This window comes from Notamacropus eugenii, chromosome 4 (genome assembly GCF_028372415.1).
Source record: "Notamacropus eugenii isolate mMacEug1 chromosome 4, mMacEug1.pri_v2, whole genome shotgun sequence".
NCBI lineage: Eukaryota > Metazoa > Chordata > Mammalia > Diprotodontia > Macropodidae > Notamacropus > Notamacropus eugenii.
Genome location: NC_092875.1, coordinates 257079962 through 257101066, shown reverse-complemented (window position 1 = coordinate 257101066; position 21105 = coordinate 257079962). Strand labels below are relative to the sequence as shown.

At 35.4% G+C, this 21105-nt stretch overlaps 1 pseudogene; it reads right to left on the bottom strand.

Annotated features, from left to right (window-relative positions):
• Positions 1–18244, bottom strand: part of LOC140502479 (autophagy-related protein 101-like) — a 35820-nt pseudogene extending 17576 nt beyond the window's left edge.
• Between the last annotated feature and the right edge of the window lie 2861 nt (positions 18245–21105).

Genomic DNA, 21105 nt, shown 5'->3' with positions numbered 1-21105 from the left:
CAAGATTAGTGAATTGCTAACTAACTTATGAAATCATAAAAAAGTGGGGGCACACTTGGATCTTTGGGCAGTCACAGGGAAAGACCATCACTCTAAAGCTGGGAGGATCCAGAAGAGCCCTTGGGCAGGGACCCATTGGCATTCCTGCTTCAGAGTGCTGTAGGTTTAGCTTTAGAATGATTATAAATAGTAACTGTTGCTATTTCCCTCCCCACCTGATGTTTTTCTTTTTCTTGGTCTCATTAAAGGGGCCATGCCCTGGCTACTTCTTAAACAGTCCTGCTCAATGAATGGGCATTACCTTTTCCTGGGTACCTGCAAAGACCTTGGTCTAAAGGATCCAAGGTCCCCAGTGCATCTTGTGTCATGTCCAGTCATCCTGATGAATATCTGGTCACTGGATTCAGATGACTCTGGAGGAGAAGTGAGGCTGGTGACCTGCACAGCCCTCCCTCACTCAAAACAAAGTCTCATCCAGAATATTTACATACTGAAGAGCTGCCTTCAATCAGTTGGACTTATGGCATTTTAGTCATTCTCAAACCATGTCATATAAGCAATTGTCTGCTTTGACATCCAATCACAGACTGTCTTGGATTGGAGAGACGGTGAAGTGTGAACATCACTGTCTTGGGCAAGTTTATTCAAAATCCCTATTAGATTTGTTCTCAATGCATGCTATACTTTCCTGTCTTTTTTTCTTATATTTTCCCAGGCCTAAAATGAACCACTATGGTTATCATATTATGCTTTAAGATTAAAGCATTTCAATGGAGATTTCTCTAACTGGATGTAAGGGCCAGCAAAATAGGATCTTTTGCTGGTTTTGTTCAACTCAAAGTGGCTCTGATTGCATAATGTGATTGAGGAGGGTCCTTCCCACCCATTGATGTGCCTGGAAAGATTTGTAGGAAGGTCCAAGACTTTTTGTTAATGAGGCACTGGTTCTCAAGGGATGTGATGCCCGCTGGCTCTAAAAAGTGTATAAAGATTCTGAGGTGTGGTTTTACTTTGGGGCTTTGTTTTTGGAAGAAGGTTTGTGGGCCTGATATAACTCTGGAAAACTGCTAAGCAGCCTTCAGGCTTTGAAAATCCAGTTATGGTAACTATGGTCAGACAGTTGGACCTGTCTGTTGTATTGTGATGTATGTATTGCTTACTGTTAGACAGCTTGGAAGTGCTGTCTTCCAATTTAGATTTTTCTGTATTTTCTCTGAAGTTCAGGAAGCTGATTTTTTCCCCTGAACTAACTAAATGATACATGTTCTTGATTAAAGTGATTCTTAACCCCTCAAAAATTGCCTTTCCTTTCATAAATACAGATATGAAAACCTGTGATAGCAGGCACCCCTGTGTATGTTGGGGTGCTTACTGATACAATGAAGTATTCAGAAGAGATCTCTCCCAAATCCAAATTAATATAACCATCTTGTTTTATGTTTCATTTTGTATTTTGTGTTATTCCTGTAGTATCTTTGTATTTGAACTCTCCTACAACATTTTTAAGATTACCAGGGTTTGGTACATAATAAAGACTTAATTTTTTTCATTCATCCTTTCATTCAGTTCCAAACTATATTCAGATACCATGTCATTCATTTTTCTTAATTTTCCCAGTACCTAGCTATTTTTTTTTTTTTGAAGATTAAGCCTTTAATTTAATTGTCAGAGGAAACTTCCCATTAGGAAATTCCTTCTATTAATGTAGAGCAGCACTTACATTAATTTAAAGTTTTAGAGGATTGCTTGTGGGCGTAAGAGGTTAGGTAACTTGTCTATGGTCACATAGCTAGTGTCTGTCAGAGGTGGGATTGAGCCTAGGTCTTCCTAACTGGAAGTCTGCCCACTACTGTGTGTGTCCTTAAATATGTGGAAGGTTGACAGATATCGGCTGTTGTAATTGCATGAACACTTTGTAGGATGGGAAAGTGAAACCCAGTCCACTACAAGTCATTTAACATCATTCTGCTACTAATTACATTTTCTGATAAAATTAAAGGGACTAGGATAAAAATCATTTGAGGAGATTGTGTGTGTGTGTGTGTGTGTGTGTGTGTGTGTGTGTCTGTGAGTGAAAGAGAGAGACAGAGAGAGAGAGAGAAAGATAAAGAGAGAGAGCTTTCTGACTGAATTTTACTGTCATTTAATTTGGTTCAAGGAGAGAATAATATACTCAGGTATCAAAATCTAACTTGCTCTATAGGCAGTAGGAGGAGCGAGGGGATAGAAAAGGAAAGAGGTGGTTAGAAGAGGGTAATAAATAGTAAAGGATAAGGGAAAGAAAAGGGAGAGGACTAATAGAAGGGAAGGAAGACTGAGGGAGGCAGTGGTCAAAAGCAAAACTCTTGAGGACAGAAAGGGAGAAAGGAGAAATAAAAGCATAAAGGAGGGAATAGCATACAAAGACAGATAAAGATAGTAACTGTAACTGTGAATGTTAATGGGATGAACTCTCCCATAAAATGAAAGTGGATGGCAGAAAGGATTAAATCCTACAATATGTTGTTTACATGAAACACATTTGAAACTGTGATACACAAAGGGCAAAGGTAAAAGGCTGAAGTAGAATATATTATGCTTCAGCTGAAGTTAGAGAAACACAGGAGTAACAATCCTAATTGCAGACAAAGCAAAAATAGATCCAATTAAAAGAGATAAGAAAGGAAAGTACATCCTGATAAAAGGCACCATAAACAGTGAATTAATATCATTACTAAACATATATGCACCAAGTGGTAAAGCATCCAAATTCTTGGAGGAGAAGTTAAGGGCATAACAGGAAGAAACAGCAAAACTCTACCAGTGGGGGACGTTACCCCCTCTGTGAATTTGATAACTATAACCACAAAATATACAAAAAAGAAATTAAGTTGGTGAATAGAATTTTAGAAAGATTAGATATGGCAGACCTGTGGAGAAAACTGAATGGGGATAGAAAGGAATACACCCTTTTATCAGCAACATATCACACATACACACACACACACACACACACACACACACACAGAGGCACAAATTGACCATGTATCAGGAAATAAAAACCTCACAATCCAGTGCAGAAAGGGAGAAATAGTCAAGGCATATTTTTTAGATCATGATGAAATAAAAATTATATGTAATAAAAGGCCATGGAAAGATAGACCAGAAATTAATTGGAAACTAAATAATCTAACTCTAAAGAATGAATGGGATAAGCAATAAATCACAGAAGCAATCAATAACTTCAACCAAATGAATGACAATAATGAGACAACCTATTAAACCTCATGGAATGCAGCAACAGTGGTTCATAGGGGAAGTTTTATATCTCTGAATGCTTACAGGAATGAAATAGAGATAGAGGAGATCAATCAATTGGAAATATAACTGAAAAAACTAGAAAAAGAAGAAATTAGGAATATGCAATTAAATACCAAATTAAAACACTGAAAACTAAAGGAAAGAATAATAAAATTGATATTATGAAAACTATAAAACTTATAAATAAAACTAAGAGCTGGGTTTATGAAAAAAGCAATAAAATAGATAAGCATTTGATTAATTTGACTTAAAATAATGAAAGAAGAAAACCAAATTACCAGCATCAAAATTGAAAGTGGCGAATTCTCTGTCAATGAAGAAGAAATTAAAACAATAATTAGAAACTGCTTTGCCCAACTGTATGCCAGTAAGTTTGATAATCTTAACAAAATAGGTGAATATTTACAAAAATGTAAATTGCTCAGATTAACAGAAGTAAAAAACACTAAATTTAAAAATTTCAGATTTCATTTATTAATAGCATATAATTTTGAATATATATATATATGTATATATATATATATACTTTATTTCAGTTTTCAACATTCACTTCCACAACAATTTGAATTCCAAATTTTCTCTGCATCTCTCCCCACATCCTACCCCAGGACAGTATGCAGCTCATCTATCCCTTCCTCCATTCTGTCCTCCCTTCTATCACCCACCTTCTTCCATCCTCCTCTCCTCTGTTTTCCTATAGGGCAAAATAGATTTCTATGTCCCATTGTCTGTACATTTTATTTCCAAGTTGCATGCAAAAACAATTTTAAACATTCATTTTTAAAGCTTTGAGTTCCATATTCTCTACCTTCTTCCTTCCCCACCCACCCTCATTGAAAAGCAAGCAATTCAATATAGATCATACATGTGTAGCCATGCAAAACACTTCCATAACAGTTATGTTGGAAAAGACTAACCACATTCCCCTCTGTCCTGTCTTGCCTTCCATTTATTCCATTCTCTCCCTTGACCTGTCCCCTGACAAAAGTATTTCCCTCAGATTATCCCTTTCCCCAATTTACTTTCCCTTCTATTATCTTACTTCTTCTATTGTCTTCCCCCTACCTTCCTGCAGGCTAAAACAGATTTCCACTCCCAATTGAGTGTGTGTTATTCCCTCCTTAAGCCAAATCCCATGAGAGTAATGTTTACTTATTCCATTTCTTCTCTCCTCTCTTCCTTTCCATTGTTAAAGCTTTTTTTTGCCTCTTTTATGTGAGATGATGTGCTACATTCTACATCTCCCTTTCTCTTAGTACTATTACATTCCACTGAATAGTAAATCTTATTTTTTTTAGGTACTCTCCTTTCATATTCAGCTCACCTTGTGCCCTCTATGTATGTGTGTGTATGTATACACACACATCATATATATATATATATATATATATATATATATATATATATATATATATATATATATAATATATATATATATATATATACACACATGTGTATATGTGCATATATATGTATATCTCTTTGTCTATATATACACATATACTTGATATTATTTCAAAATCCCACTGATCTTTGAAACTGTCTTGTATTTGTGGGTTGAGAAATCTGGAAACCACAGCAGCTGCTCATGATTCAGCACCCTGAAGCCAGCTCCAGCACCTCTGTCTTGGTGTGACCCACACTGGGATATGCTCCCCTCCAATCCCAGTGCAATAGACCCTTCCTGTCAGCCTTCCATGCTGTCTTGGGCTGGAAATCTCTTTCACTCTGTCATTTTATGGCTTCTGCTGCTCTAGAACTTGTTTAGCATCCTACTTTTACAGATATTTTAAGGGCTTTGAAGGAAGAGCTCAAGCAAGTCCATGCTTCTACACCACCATCTTGGCTCTGCCCATGAATAGCCCCATTTTAGAAAAAGAAATTGAACAAGCTATCAAAGTACTCCCTAGGGAAAAAATCCTCAAGGTCAGATGAATTCGCAAGTGAACACTACCAAATATTTAAAGAACAATTAATTCCAATACTAAATAGACTATTTGGAAAAATAGACAAAGAAGGAGTCTTACTATAAAGACAATTTAAATAGGAAGATCTTTCCCATTCATTAATAGGGCTATGTGTCCTGCTTAAATCACATGGAAGCCTAAGTATTATGAGGTGGGAGGAGCTTCCTGAATGGGTGGAGTAGGAAGGGTGGAGCAGAACTGAGAGGAAATGAGTGAGAGCAGTTAGGGTGGAGAGAGATGACACAGAGAAGCAGACAGTTAGGCTTGTGAATTTGTCTGAAGTCTCCAGTGCTTGGGGCGGGGGGGGAGGGGAGTGGGGTGGGGGGTGAAGGCCAGGGGATGGGACAGAAGGCTTGGGAATGGCTTTATCTCCTGCAGTGCTAATGTGTATTGACTTCTTGGCTACTATGATGGATCTGGCTTTCTGGTTTTGGAATTTGGCTTTCTGATATCTGAACAAATGTTTTTCTCCTGCCTTCTATATGGAATGTCTTTCATACTTAGTGATTGAGAAGTGTGCTGGGATATTCCTGGTCACCACCATGGCTGTGAATATTGTCTTGGTGAAACATCTACCAAATTCTTTTTATGATACAAATATTTTACTGATACCTAAACCAGGAAGAGGCAAAACAGAGAAAGAAAATCATAGACCAATTTCCCTAATGAATATAGATGCAAACATTAAAATATATATATATGTGTATATATATATACATATATATATACACATATATATATATTAGCAAAAAAGATTATCACAGTTTATCACAAGAATAATACACTGTAACCAGGTAGGATTTATACTAGGAATGCAGGACTGGTTCAATATTCAGAAAACTATCAGCATAATTAATCATATCAACAACAAAATTAACAGAAACCATATGGTTATCTTAATAAATGCAGAAAAAACTTTTGACAAAATACAACACCCATTCCTATTAAAAATGCTAGATAACATAGGAATAAATGAAACCTTCCTCATAATGATAAGTAGCATCCACCTAAAACTAGGAGTAAGCATTATATGAAACAGAGATAAGCTGGAAGCATTTCTAATAAGATCAGGGGTGAAATAAGGATGACCATTATGTTATTTAACATGGTACTAGAAACTTTAACTTTAGCAATAAGAGAAGAAAAAGTAATTGAAGGAATTATAATAGACAAAGAAGAAATTATGCTGTCACTCCTTGCAGATGACATGATGATATACTTAGAGAACCCTAGAGAATCAAGTAAAAACTACTTGAAATAATAAACAACTTTAGCAAAGTTGCGGGATATAAAATAAACTCACATAAATCACTGGCATTTCTATATATTATTAACAAAGTCAACAACAAGAGATGGAAAGAAAATTCAAATTAAATTTACTATAGACATTATAAAATATTTGGGAGTCTACCTGCCACAAAACACTTTTCACACAAATTAAGTCAGATTTAAATAACTGGAAAAATTACTGTTGCTTGTGGATAGGTTGGACTAATATAGTCAAATGACAATTCTATTTAAATTAATTCACTCATTCAGTGTGTCATATCAATCCCCAAAATATTTTATAGAATTAGAAAATATAATAACAAAATTCATTTGGAAGAACAAAAGTTCCAGAATTTCAAGGCAATTAGTGAAAAGAAATGCTAGCCATCCCAAATCCTTTCCTTTCCTTTCCTTTCCTTTCCTTTCCTTTCCTTTCCTTTCCTTTCCTTTCCTTTCCTTTCCTTTCCTTTCCTTTCCTTTCCTTTCCTTTCCTTTCCTTTCCTTTCCTTTCCTTTCCTTTCCTTTCCTTTCCTTTCCTTTCCTTTCCTTTCCTTTCCTTTCCCTTCCTTTCCCTTCCTTTCCCTTCCTTTCCCTTCCTTTCCTTTCCTTTCTTTTCCTTCCCTTCCCTTCTCTAATGGATGATATAGTCAGAAATTGAAGTGAGATCTCCTTGACTCCAGTGATGGTTGTCTATCCACTCCACCTTGCTGTCTCCCCAAGATGCATAACTCTCTATGACTGTTTACATGCACAGACATTGACATCTGTGTGGACACAGAGGTGCATTGATCAATAAATCCTCCAGAAACTAAGTTCCTTTATAAGGAAGTCACTTAAGTCAATTAAAAAACATAATCATAGAAACCATACTGGACAGGGGGAGTTTGGGCACAGGGAGAATTGAGTGGATCAAGCAAAATAGTGATATTCTAACAGTTGATTGGTGTTTGGGTGTCTGTGGTGATGCATTCCTGATTAGTCATTACAGAATACAGTTCAGTACAATTTCTTGATCTCTAAGAGAAATGAGAGCTTCAGCTCAGTTTGCTAGAACTGCTAAAACCTGCCTCCCTCAAAGAAGAAAGAGGGGAAATGACTAACTAGATGTCTTCATTGCAAACAATTCCTGACTATCAAGATTCCTGTTCCTCTTTTTTTCTTCTCCAACTTAGGTTTCTCCATCTCTATTTTTTCCTTTCCTCATTCTCTTCTCCCTCTTTCTTCTCACCTCATTCCCTTTCCTTCCCTTCCCATTCTCCCTTGGCTGACTTCTCTCACACTCTCCCCCTTTCCCATTCTACTCCTCTATCCCTTCTCCATCTCTCTCTTTCCCCCCTCTCTCTCCTTCTCCTTATCCCCCTTCTTTTTGCTGAAAAAAGCAGAAGCGATATAGTGTAGTTGTGGGAAAGGATCAAATAAGGGTTTTTTTTCTTTCCTTCACTAGAGGGAAGATATGGATATGTTTTTACATAGTAGGAAATTAGGCAGCAGACAGGGAGAGATTTAAAATAAGTGAAAGACTGAAGAACACAGCAGAATATGATAGAAGACAGTGAACAGTATTACCATGTTTTGAAGTACCATGGTACAATGAAAAACACTGAATTCTGTATTAGTTTCTATCCAAGGTCAGTTCTTTACTGCCTTTGTGACTGGGTAAACCACATTTCTTGTGAGAACATAATCAAGGTAGCATATATAATGGATAGAAACTTGAAAACACAAGGACTTGGGTTTGAAATTTATTTCTGATAGTTATTAGCTGTGCAAACCAGGGCAAGTCATTTAAGCTCTTGGAGTCTTAGTTTTCCTAACTATAACATGTGGAGTTTCAGATGATTCGGAAGCTCAGGTGAGATCATCTATGTACTGTGCTTGCCAAACACATTGAACTTTGAGAAATATCTGGTGAATCTGCCATCCCTACAATCTCCTTAAAACAAACCTCACTCACCCCACGAAATTCAATCATAGAGAAAATGGACAGAATGAAGTAAAGAAGACAGGATTTCTTTGAGGTCACAGTTACCTGATTTTTATGATATATATATATATATATATATATATATATATATATATATATATATATATATAAATTTTATGGAGAATTCTAAACATAAACACTTTTGATGGGTTTTGAGTGTGAAGAGTTTGAACATTTGTAGTTCACAGTAGTAATTCATAGTCTCTTTCAGTCTAAATAACATTGTAGACATTCTGTACACAGGAGCACCTCTCAGTTTCATATGTTCTAATTTCAATCCCATTAAGTTCACACTAAGATTAATGATTATATGATATTTACTAATATCTTCCATGGTTTGATCCCTAATTGATCTCTTGCATTAACTTGCCTTTTTATGGTTTTCCTAAAGAGGAGACTTGAGATATACCTGTGAAAATTCAAAGAAGCACAAATAGAAGAATCATTTCCCCTTTTATAAAGACTGCCCAAAGAGTGTTATCATTCTGAACAGGCTTTATATAAATGTTTGGATTATTATTGCTATCTTGCAGGCAAATTTGCTATAAGGTAAATGGTCATGATTAAGGTAAAATTGCAGGGGTAAGTATGTGAAAGACATTGAATGAGAATCCCAGCTCATAAATGTGTGTGTCCCTTTTGCTAATCTCCTAAAGAGATGCTTCTCTGTTTTCATATTTAGAAATGGTTCTATACCTATGAAAAAGCTAGAACTATCTTAATGTTTATTTCAACCTGCCCTCTGATATCTCTGTATCTTTGTGCAACCTCTCCTACTTCCTGAAATGGATTACTCCCCACCATACCACCATGTTCTTGTTTAAATATCAAACTTCATTTAAGACTCAAATTAGGTCCTATTTCCACTAAGAAAGTTTTCCTAATCTTTTGCCAGCTGTTAGGGGCGTATCTGCTTCTCCCCCACCCCAACAAAAACTTTTACTACTTTCTTGTCTCTTCTCTGTAGTTTACTAATTTTTATTGTCATTTTATATTCAATAGATATCAGGGTATACCCCAGAGAGAGTTAGGCTTGGGTTCAGGAATATCTAGGTGGTTTAGATTCACCTCTGAAACTTAGATTTAGAACTGAAATGACTCTCTGGGTTCAACTAGCCAAATACCCTTATTTTAACAATAAGAAAACCAAGACCAAGAGAAATTAAAAGACTTGCCCAAAGTTGCACAGTTAGAGCTTAGATTCAATCCTAAACCCTCTGATTTCAAACCCAGCAGTCTTGCTGCTATAGAACCCTGGACAATCTAAGTGGTCTTATGAGTCATTTGTTAAGTCAGTTATGGGTTGCTATTTATATTTGCATTTATAGAAGAAGTTTACATGCCAAGAGTTACCCATATCGAAGAAACTGCAGTTCATTCTTTTATTCATATATTTGTGAAACTGTCTTTTCTTCTACTAAATGTTAAGGTCCTAGATGGCAAAAGCAGTATAGGCTTTCATTTTTGCACCGAGAACATAACAAAAGGCCTTGCATGTGGCAGGTACATTAGCAAATATTTGTAGAATTAAATTAATTAAATTTCGAGTCAAAAGCTGTGAAGCCTTGTTATTAATTTAAATGTTAAACTGAACTTTTTATATGCATTTTTGACCTCTTAAAAGGAATGCTGGTGTAAATGTTTGTTATGTTTAAAGTTCACCACCTTTCTCAACGTCCTTTAAGTGCTTCGATTTATTTCTTTCTTAAACAAATATTGAACATGTCAACATTAAGGAAATTTGCTTAAAGATTATTCTAGTCCCACAGTCAGCAAGAAAACATTCTTTCCTCTCACATTGTCTTCCAGATTTGAAGAATGAAGTTTCTTCTTTCTCTTTAATGCTTCCCCTCCTCTTCATCCTCTTCCTCTTCCTCCACTTTCTTTATCTTCTTCATTTTCAACTTCTTTCCCAATTAAAATAACAGAGGAGCCAATAACTGCAATGTAGCAGATATAAGGAACCAAAAATTTCTTTTTTAATGACTAGAGTGATGCTACCACTTAGGTTAATATGAAACTTGAAAAATCAAGTTTTTCTTTTTTCAAGTTTTTTTTCCATCAGAAACACTAATAAAATTCCATCACATTACATATGTTCATGTCTTAAGATGATCATTACTGTCTAAATATTGCTTCTCAGTCATGTTTGTTTGTAGTAATTAATCTGCTTTCCTGAAAAGCAATGTGGTATGATCAAACTAGCGATTAAACAGCTGCACAAAAGTGGAAGTCTGCAGGGAACTGGATTAAAAAAAAAGAAAGATTTTGATCACATATCATAACCTTTATAAAACCCCAAGTACAGGTTTTTCACATAATAGGTGCTTAATGAATGAATGAAAATAATGTACAAGTTTTAGCTTCATGTCAGGTAAAACTTTCTGTCTTTTAGAGTAATCCCAAAGTAGAATGGGCTGCCCCAACGACAGTATGTTTGCACTATGGCCAGTACTAAAAGTCTTTAAACAGGGACTTGTATTTGTCAAATATGTTGTGTGGATTCTTTCTGAAGCAGAGTTTAGCCAATGTGAAGGAGTATTGTGAGGCTCAAACAAGATAATGAATATAAAGCTTTTTACAAACTTTACAATGCTACGATAATGCCAGTTATTATTATTATTATTAAATAACCTACAGATACCAGACCTCTAGTTTGATGATGGCTGCATTCCCTGAGTCTTCTATTGAATATTTGTTCAATCATGTTTATAGAGCATTGCAAAAGTATCTTGTTAAATGTTTAACTGGGTTTTCTTTAAAAAATAGTACATATGTAGAATTTCATGTCTTATTCATAGTTTTTTAAGTCTAGATATCAGCAAAACAATAAAATAAGTTGTGATTTATAAAAATTGTGGATTTCTGAAGTGTTAATGCTTACACCGAAAATTTAATAATCAGTTGCCACAAGCAGCTGATTCCAGTTCACCCCATTTTATATGGCCACTGAGGGACCATCCAACTCTAAAATTTTGTGATTCTATTAATTTTCTGGTTTATTATCTATTCCTTTGTATTTCATAAACTTCTCAATTGTGTCTGCTGTGTTTGTCTTAATATTCCAGGCTTTTCATTTGTGTTCTTGTCCCATCATGGACCTTTCTACTAGTTTCAGCCACTAACGACTTATGAATATCTTTCTTCCTCCCTCTTTTTCTGAAAATATTGTCTGTTCCCTGGTTTATCAGAAAACCTAACTAGGTACGTTGAGAAATGGATCTCTGCGTAAGAAAGAGTCCATTTCCAAAGGGATCTTCTTCAGACATTAACATAAATCTTCCAACTTTGTTTCTAACCTATTCTAACCTAACTCCAGAGGTGAGGATTTTATTACCAATATGATGAATTGTTAGAGTCATGGATATAGATATTTTGGGGGAAGCAAAAATTTGGGAGAACTTTTAAATCAAACTAGAAGAGCAATTCCTTGTACAGGGAGCCAGTGATATAAATCAAGATCATAATAACTGATTTGAAAAGGTACTTACAAAATTAAAGAATGAATGACTGACAAAATAAATCAAATGGTTACTATTAGTCAAGCACCGTGCTTAATTCTGTTGATACAATAAATAAAACAGAAATGCTCCCCTCCCCCCCCCCCCCCACAAGCAAAGTACATTCTGAAAGTGAGACATCTTGGCCAAAGAGAGGCACTTTGGTCCAGAAAGTTATAAGAATGGTGTGTGGTCTCATAATGTAATAGATTGATATGCCCCTTTTATGTGCAATGAATAATTTAATTTGATCACTGTTCCAGATAAACTCTCTTTGGCAACAATGCTGATGAGGCTGGCAAGAGCATGGCTAGTGAAAAAATGGTAATGGGGAATTGAACAAGTGCTTGCTATATGGCAGAAATTGGAACACTTTACGAATATGATCTCAATAGCAAGAAGAATTTCTAAATTAAAGCAGTTTCATCAGAAATAAATTTGAATTGCCGTAACTGACAAGTTACATTAATTAATAAAAATAACTTGCTCTGATTCCTTTGATCTATGATACAATCACAGTTACTCTCTACATGTAAAAATCACTAGAATTTAAAAGATCACTGTTATGGAGGGGAGAAAACAATGAAATATTTTTTGCCCAAAATCTGAGAGAAGAAAATGTATTTAAAATGAAAAATCAATGTTCTTTGACTGCAATAGTCACAGTTATAGGTTAGGCTAATGCAACAGGAAAGATTCAGTCTTATCCTTTTCCAAACATTGTTTGAAATTTGCTTCTGACATTCCTCATATTTTGTTTCTTTATCTGAGAACTTTATATTTCTATATCCCCTAATCCTTTCCAATATTCAGTCAGTCTCTATCCAGTACTTTCTTCCCTTCTACATATAAGCATACTGATAGCCATCATTTTCATCTTAAAACAAAAACAAAAAATAAGTATGTCACTTTGTCATTTCCTCAAGCTCTCTTCCAATATGTCTTTCTTTTACTGCTAAACTCCAGGGGAAAAAATATCTACTGTCATTGCTACAATTGCCTCATAACCTGTTTTCAATCTGTTCTTCACTAGCTTCTAATCTCACACCTGAATGAAATAGCTCTCCCTAAGATTACTAATAATATCCTTCTTGCTTAATGCAATGACTTTTTCTCAGGTCGAATGTAAAATTTGAAATTAGATAGACACAAGTTCAAATCCTACCTCTGATATTTGTCAGTTGTGTGGTCATAAAAAAGAATTATTTAATTTCTCTAGGCTTTAGTTTCTTTATCTGTGAAATGATAATGCCTGTAGGACCTATCGTAAAATCCCGGGAGGTTTCAAATGAGATATTATATGTAATGGTAATCTTCTCTAGTGTGTGGGGGGAAGGAAGAAAACAAAGAAATTGACAGTATAATTTTGTTGTATGATTTGATAGCAGTAGCAAGTTGTATGTAGTAGATTTTAAGTTTCTTGTACAATAATCTTTTTTTTATTGTACTATGTTATTGAAATGCTTGTTTTATTCCAAGAATTAGAAACAAAATAAAAATGATTTTTACAAATTCCAGGTATTATCCTTCTTGACATCTTTGCACTAGTTCAGAACTGTACACATTGCTTCCATAGGGTTTCCTTATATTTTACTCACATACTGTTCCTTTAATCCATCTTAGTTGCTTTTACTTCATGACAGGTCTCCTATCTGTGGACATAGTTGTGCTATGACCCAGATGCCCTACCTTCTCTATTGTCTTTCTCTGAGTAATCTCATCAATTCCTCTAGATTCAGTTGTTATCATTATTAAGATGACTCCAACTTCTAAATATCCAGTCATTTCTTTACAGAGCTCTATTGTTACATCACAATTGTCTGCTCTACAATAGGTACCTCAAAAACCTCAATTTAATAAAAAATTAATTCATATTTGTTTTTTCTTCCTAATCTCACCTTTCATTTCAATTTGCTCACTGTTTTCACAGCTATCTTTGTCCTTTTTTCCCCCTCAGTGCTATAACTAGGAATCATCCTTGACTCTTCACTTTCCATCACTCCCTCATATCCAATCAGTTATGATTCTTGTCGGTCCCCACTCTCACCTTAGGATCTCTCACATTCATTCTCTTCTCTATAATCACATTGTATTATTGTAGTGTAAGCTTATTTCACATATTGCTTGGATGATTGTGATAGACTTCAAATGCATTCCCTTCCTTCATCTTTTCCATTCTTCATATTCAGACTTTCTAAATCGATAATTCTAAAACACAATTTTGACTGTTCCACTCCACTTCTCACAAAGTTTTAGTGGATCCCTGCTCCTTCTAAGGTAAAATATAATCTCCTCTGTTTGGCTATTAAAGATGATCATAATCTGGATCCAAATTATCATTGCCCTTCCAGCCAAACTGGCCTTCTTACTTATCCCTACACGTGATATTCTATCTTCATCCTTGGTACATTTGCACAGGGTATCTCCCATGGTTAGAGTGCTTTTCTTCATCATTCTAGTCTTTTGGACCCTAGGGACTTCCAAGGGTCATCAAATGGCCTATTGTAGTTCATTTAGTACCCTCCTCAAAATCACTGTATGTCTAGTATTTACATTTTGGTGAAAAATATCCTTTCTCCCTTATGTGCCTCAGTAAAATGCAACTTCTTTAAAGACTGTCTTTTCTTTTTTTTCTCTTTATGTCTCCAACACTCAACACAATGCTTGGCACAAATGAGACACTTAATAAAAGACTAGTGTTTGAATTTTCTCTTCAGATAGTCATTTTTAAAAGCACTTTATATAGACTGAAGGAATAAATAGTTATTTAATGAATTTTCACTAAGCTACAAAATTTATGAAGCTTGCCTGAGGCAACTTCCACATCATTTTGTGTATTATGAGTTCTAAGATTTTTGCAACAGGGGAACATTTCACTTTGATACTCTTTTGCTGTTAAATATTTTTAAATGATTTAAAATAATGATATTTTCAATGGGCATTTCATTTTAGAAATCTTTTAGACCTTTTTAATTAAATGCATTTAAAATTTAGCATATCATTTTACACTAAAAATCCACCTTTCTTCTGAACTCCTTTATGTCTGTCAGTCATAACTAGTTTTGCAACTTTGTCTTTATCCCTGATACCTTATGCTCCCTCAACCACATATGCAATCATTGATAAAATCCTTGCCATTCCTACCTCTACAACATCTACCAAATCTGGATCTTTCCACCAAATTACCATTCTAGGTCAGGACACATAGAGTATTGAAATAACTTCCAAATTAGACTTCTTGCTTTTAGTCTCTCTTTTCTCTAATCCACCCTAACTCTTTTGCTAAAGTAATTCTTTTAAGTGCAAGTCAGACCTTATCAGTCCCCTACTTGATAAACTCCAACAGTTTACTTCCTTTTAGGATCAAATAGAAACTCCATACAACCTAGACCCAATCAGCTTTCTAGCTCTCTTATATAATACTCTCTTTTTCTCACTTGGTGGTCCAGGCAAACTGGTCTTGCTGTTCCTCACATAAAACACTTTATTGACACATCTCAGTGTTGTTCCACTGGCTGTCATCTATTTTTACATCTTACTCTTAGAATCCTGTATTTCCTTCAAAGCTCAGTGGTAGAGCTAATATCTATTAGACACCTTCCTTGATTCCCTCCAGCATCTGGTTGCTTCCCCTTAGCCACAATTACCTTGTATTTAATTTGCGTATTCTTTTTTTTTTTTTGAAAATTTAATATATTTATTTTTAGTTTTCAATATTCATTTCCACAAGATTTTGAGTTCCAAATTTTCTCCTCATCTCTCCCCTCCATCCACCTCAAGACACTATACCTTCTGATTACCCCTTCCCCCAATCTGCCTTCTCTTCTATCACACCCCTCCCTTCCCTTATCCTCATCTTCTCTCTTTTCTTCTAGGGCAAGATAGATTTGTATACCCCATTATCTGTATTTCTTTTTTTCTCAGTCGCATGCAAAAACAATTCTCAACATTCATTCCTAAAACTTTGAGTTCCAACTTCTCTCCCTTCCTCCCTCCTATCCCCACTGAGAAAGTAAGCAAGTCAATATAAGCCATACATATGTAGTCAGGCTAAAGACTTCCATAATAGTCATGTTGTGAAAGATTAACTATATTTCCCTCCATCCTATCCTGCCCCCCATTAATTCTTTTCTCTCTTTTGAATTGTCCCTCCCCAAAGTGTTACTTCTAAGTACTCCTTCCTCCCATTTGCTCTCCCTTCTATTATTCCCCTCCACACCTCACTTATCCCCTTCTCCCCTACTTTCCTGTTGTGTAAGATAGATTTCCATAACAAATTGAGTGTGCATGTTATTTTCTCCTTAAGCCAAATGTGATGAAAGTAAGCATCACTTTTTCCTTCTCACCTCCCCCCTTTTCCCCTCCATTGAAAAATCTTTATCTTGCCTCTTTATGAGATGATTTCCTACATTCCATTTCTCCATTTCTCTTCCCAATATATTCCTCTTTCAACCCTTAATTTTATTTTTTCAGATATCATCCCTTCTTATTCAATTTACCCTGTGCCTTCTGTCTATATATATGTATATAATCCCTCCAACTACCCAAATTCTGAGAAAAGTTTCAAGAGTTGCAAATATTATCTTTCCATGTAGGAATATAAACAGTTCAACTTTAGTAAGTCCCTTATGACTTCTCTTTGCTATTTACCTTTTCATGCTTCTCTTCATTCTTGTGTTTGAAAGTCCAATTTTCTATTCAGCTCTGGTCTTTTCATCTAGAATCCTTGAAAGCCCTCTATTTCATTGAATTAACACTTTTTCCCTGAAGTATTATACTCACTTTTGCTGTGTAGTTGATTCTTGGTTTTAGTCCTAGTTCCTTTGACTTTTGGAATATCATGTTCCAAGATCTTTGATCCCTTAATGTAGAAGCTGCCAGATCTTGTGTTTGTGTTTTACAATCCTGATTGTATTTCCACAATACTCAAATTGTTTCTTTCTGGCTGCTTGTAATATTTTCTCATTTATCTGGGTACTCTGGAATTGGGATATGATATTACTCAGTTTTCCTTTTGGGATCTCTTTTAGGAAGTGAATGGTGAATTCTTTCAATATTTATTTTACCTTCTGGTTCTGGAATATCAGGGTAGTTTTCCTTGATAGTTTCATGAAAGATGATGTCTAGGCTTTGTTTTTGATCATAACTTTCAGGTAGTCCCCTAATTTTTAGATTGTCTCTCCTGGATCTTTTTTCCAGGTCAGTTGTTTTTCCAATGAGATATTTCACATTGTATTCTATTTTTTCATTCATTTGGCTTTGTTTTGTAATTTCTTGCTTTTTCATAAAGTCATTAGCTTGCATCTGCTCCATTCTGATTTTTAAAGAACTATTTTCTTCAGTGAGCTTTTGAACCTCCTTTTCCATTTAATTAATTCTGCTCTTTAAAGCACTCTTTTCCTCATTGGCTTTTTAGGCCTTTTTTGCTATTTGAGTTAATCTATTTTTAAAGGTGTTAATTTCTTCAGCCTTTCTTTGGGTCTCCTTTAGCAAGTTGTTGACTTGCTTTTCATGATTTTTATGCATTGCTCTCATGTCTCTTCCAAATTTTTTCTCCACCTCTCTTACTTGAAATTCAAAATCCTTTTTGAGTTTTTCCATGGTCTGAGACCATGGTATATTTATTTTAAAGTGTTTGGATGCAGAAGCCTTGACTTCTGGGTCTTATTCTGATGGTATGTATTGTTCTTCCTCATCTGAAAGGATCAAAGAAAATACCTGCTCACCACAAAAGTAACCTTCTCTTGTCTTATTTTTTTTTTTCCATATTGGGGCCTTTTCCCCAGCCAGTTACTTGACTTTTGAGCTCTTTGTCAAGATGAGGGTATACTCTGGGGACCTGTAAGTTCTTCCAAGGTGGCACAGTCAAGGGAGAAGAGTTCCTCTCCTGGCCTGTACTCTGATCTGGGAGCAGGCTTCCCTCTCCAGAGCCTCCACCAACTCCACCACACCCACCCACACTCCTTCTCACTCCAGGACTTCCACTCAGGGCTGAGATCCAGATCAGCTGCTCCATTCCCCCAGGGTCTTTTGGCCAATACTCCAACAATGGAAGCTGCTGCTGCTTGAGGCTGGGGCTAGATCGCTATGTTCCCTTCTCACCCAGGTGAAACAGTTTTCTCACTGACCTTTGAAGCTATGTTTGGTGTCTGAGTTGAGGAATCTGGAACGCACAGCTGCTGCTGGTGGCACCTTGAAACCCTTTCTAGTCCTGTCCCTGCCATGGCAAAGCCAGGGCTGGTCTGCACTCTGCTCTGTGCTTGAGCTATAGACCTTTCCTGTTGGCCTTTCAGGCTGCCTTAGGCTGGAAATCTCTTTCACTCTGTCATTTTGTGGCTTCTGCATGTCTAGAATTTATTTAGTGTCATTTTTCACAGGTACTTTATGGGCTATGAGGAAGGCCTTCTACAATTCTGTCCTTCTACTCCACCATCTTGGCTCCATCCCCTAGTTTTTTTTCTTCCTTTGATGTTTAAAAACTATTCTTAGTAACACATTCAGAAGATTTGTCAGAATCAAGGGCAAAGTCACTGATTTATAGTTGGCAGTTTCTATTTTCTTCTTTTCTGAAAAACATAAATATAGTTTGCTTTTGGCAAGATTGTGTTTTTTTTTTTTTAACATTCTTTACTTGTCCAATATCACTATAAGTGGTTCAGAAAATGTACCTGCCAGTACTCTCAGTAATGAGAGATTTAGTTCTTTTGGGCCCAGGTACTTGAACATATCAAGGGCAACTAGACTCTATCTTGCATTCTCCATGGCAGAGGATACAGAAGCCAAATTACACTCAAGTGATTCTGCCTTGATTCTGTCATCAGTTATTTTTGTCCCATTCACCATTTTTCTTCAGTATAGACCTTTTCAAAAACAAGCTTATGATGACCTTTGGTTTCTTTGCATGTCTCAACTCAATCTGAGCTTCAGCACTCCTGACACTATCCTTTTAGTCTACTATATGTTTTTGTATTCATGCTCTCTGTTATTTGCTCTTTTCTCCATAGTTTGTAGTTTTCTACAAACTATGTGAAGTTGTTTTCTATTTTCTCTATTTACCTTGGTATCTTTAGACATCTCTCATTCCTTTCTTCAGAAGAATTTCTCTTTATTTTTTCAGAATTTCTTTTTTGAGTGCATTCCATTCCACTTTAACTTAATTTCTCCATGGAATTTTATGCAAGAGATTCTATTTATCCTTCTTCTTTCAGGTAAGTTCCCATGAACCTTGTGAAATCTGTAATCATCAAATCCACTTTGTAAGTATGACGAGGAATTACCTCTACTTTTCTGTCACAAACTTTATAATGAATTGATGACTACTCCTAAAGGTTCCCATCATTTTCACACCAAAAATAAGTTCCTCCTTGTTGGTACAAATCAGATTCCAAAAAGATTTCCCTGTAGTTGCTTGCTCTACCTTTTGAAGGGCAAAATGGTCATTATTTTGTCAGGAAAAATATTAATTGTTATACTTTTTGGCAAAAGGAAGCACTAATGTCCACATAATTGAAGTGTCCTATCACTAGTTTTCAAGAATTTGAAAAATATATAATTCCTTTTTCAAAAAAATATGTATTTTTTCTTATACTTTATTATTATTTATGTTTATGTTTCCACTGGTTTTTAGCTGTTTTCTCTGCAATGATTCCTCCCATACTGGTTCCTGCATTTCCTTTCATTTCTTCTTAATATAGAGTATCTCTCTTCCCTCTTTTTCCCTTTCCTATTTCTTTAGAATGAGATATGTCTTTCTATAGTTAAAATCAGCAGATGAGTCTTACTCCAACCAGTTTCTGTTAAATTTGCTAGCATGAATCAGGGTCTTCAGTTCAACCTTATATTTGATAAGCTAGATTTGAGACAGATTTGCTACACTAACACTGTGGGTGCTAAGTAACGTGCATAAGTGCTGTGCCTCCTTTTTTGGATTATTTTAGCTTTCTGGTTTAGAATTAACTTCTGTTGTAGTTGGTAGAAATAACATTAGATTTCGAAGCACGTTAAATTCTATACTTTGGTTTCTCTAAATAAAACAATGTCCCAAAATTTATTTCCAACTTAATATCCAGCATACCGAATTGTTTCAAATTAGTGGTAGTCCACTGAGAAGAAGGATATGGGGAATAAAATTGAAGATATTTCCCAGATTCATCTAGCATATAAATTTCAACGTCTAACATCTTGCCTTAGATTTTACAATCTCCTTTAAAATTCACTCTAACAAGTATGGGAAAATAGAATCAGTGAGTTGTGTGCTTTATCTCCTGTGAAAATATTTCTCCCCCAAATCAGTGACCTTATAATGTTTTTTGCATGACCCAGATAACATAAATGCTCTGACTTTCACTTTATAGATTCTCTCACTTGCTTCAAAAATAATTAACTAAACAAGTAGGAGATGGTAGAATAAAGGGGGCAAATTATGTTTGCCAACCTCACTGTCTACTTATGCCTTCCCAGGCTTCCTTAATCTTAATACTTTTCCTCTGAGTCTACTCTCAATTTATTCAGTATATATCTTATTTTTAAACAGTTGTTTAAATGTTGTCTCTCCCATTCAACTGTGAGCTCCTTTATAGGAGAATATGGTGGATGTTTTTGCCTTTCTTTGTATTCACAGCATTTAACAACATACCTGACACATAGTAAGTGCTTAATAAATAGTGTTGCTTCTGTTATCATTGTTGTTGTTGTTGATGGTGATGATGATGATGACAATGATAACGATGATGGTGGTAGCGGTGGTGGTGATAGTAAGGATGATAAAGACGGGAAGAATATTTGAATATTTCTATAGACTAAAAGTAAATATGAGTTAGCAGTGTATTATAGTAGTATAAGTTGCTAATTGATGTCCTTTAACACTACAATAAACCTATTAATTCATTTATGTGACTATTTCTTCAGTCATGGCATTTTATAATCAGAAATCTAGTCAGGGAGAATTTCTTAAGGACATACTATGGACCAGACACTGTGCTTAGAGCCAGAGATAGAATATGACAAAATTAAGCCTCTGTCCTCAGGGAAGAAGCATTCTAACAGGGGAGACAGCATACCAATAACTATGTACGTCCAAGACAAA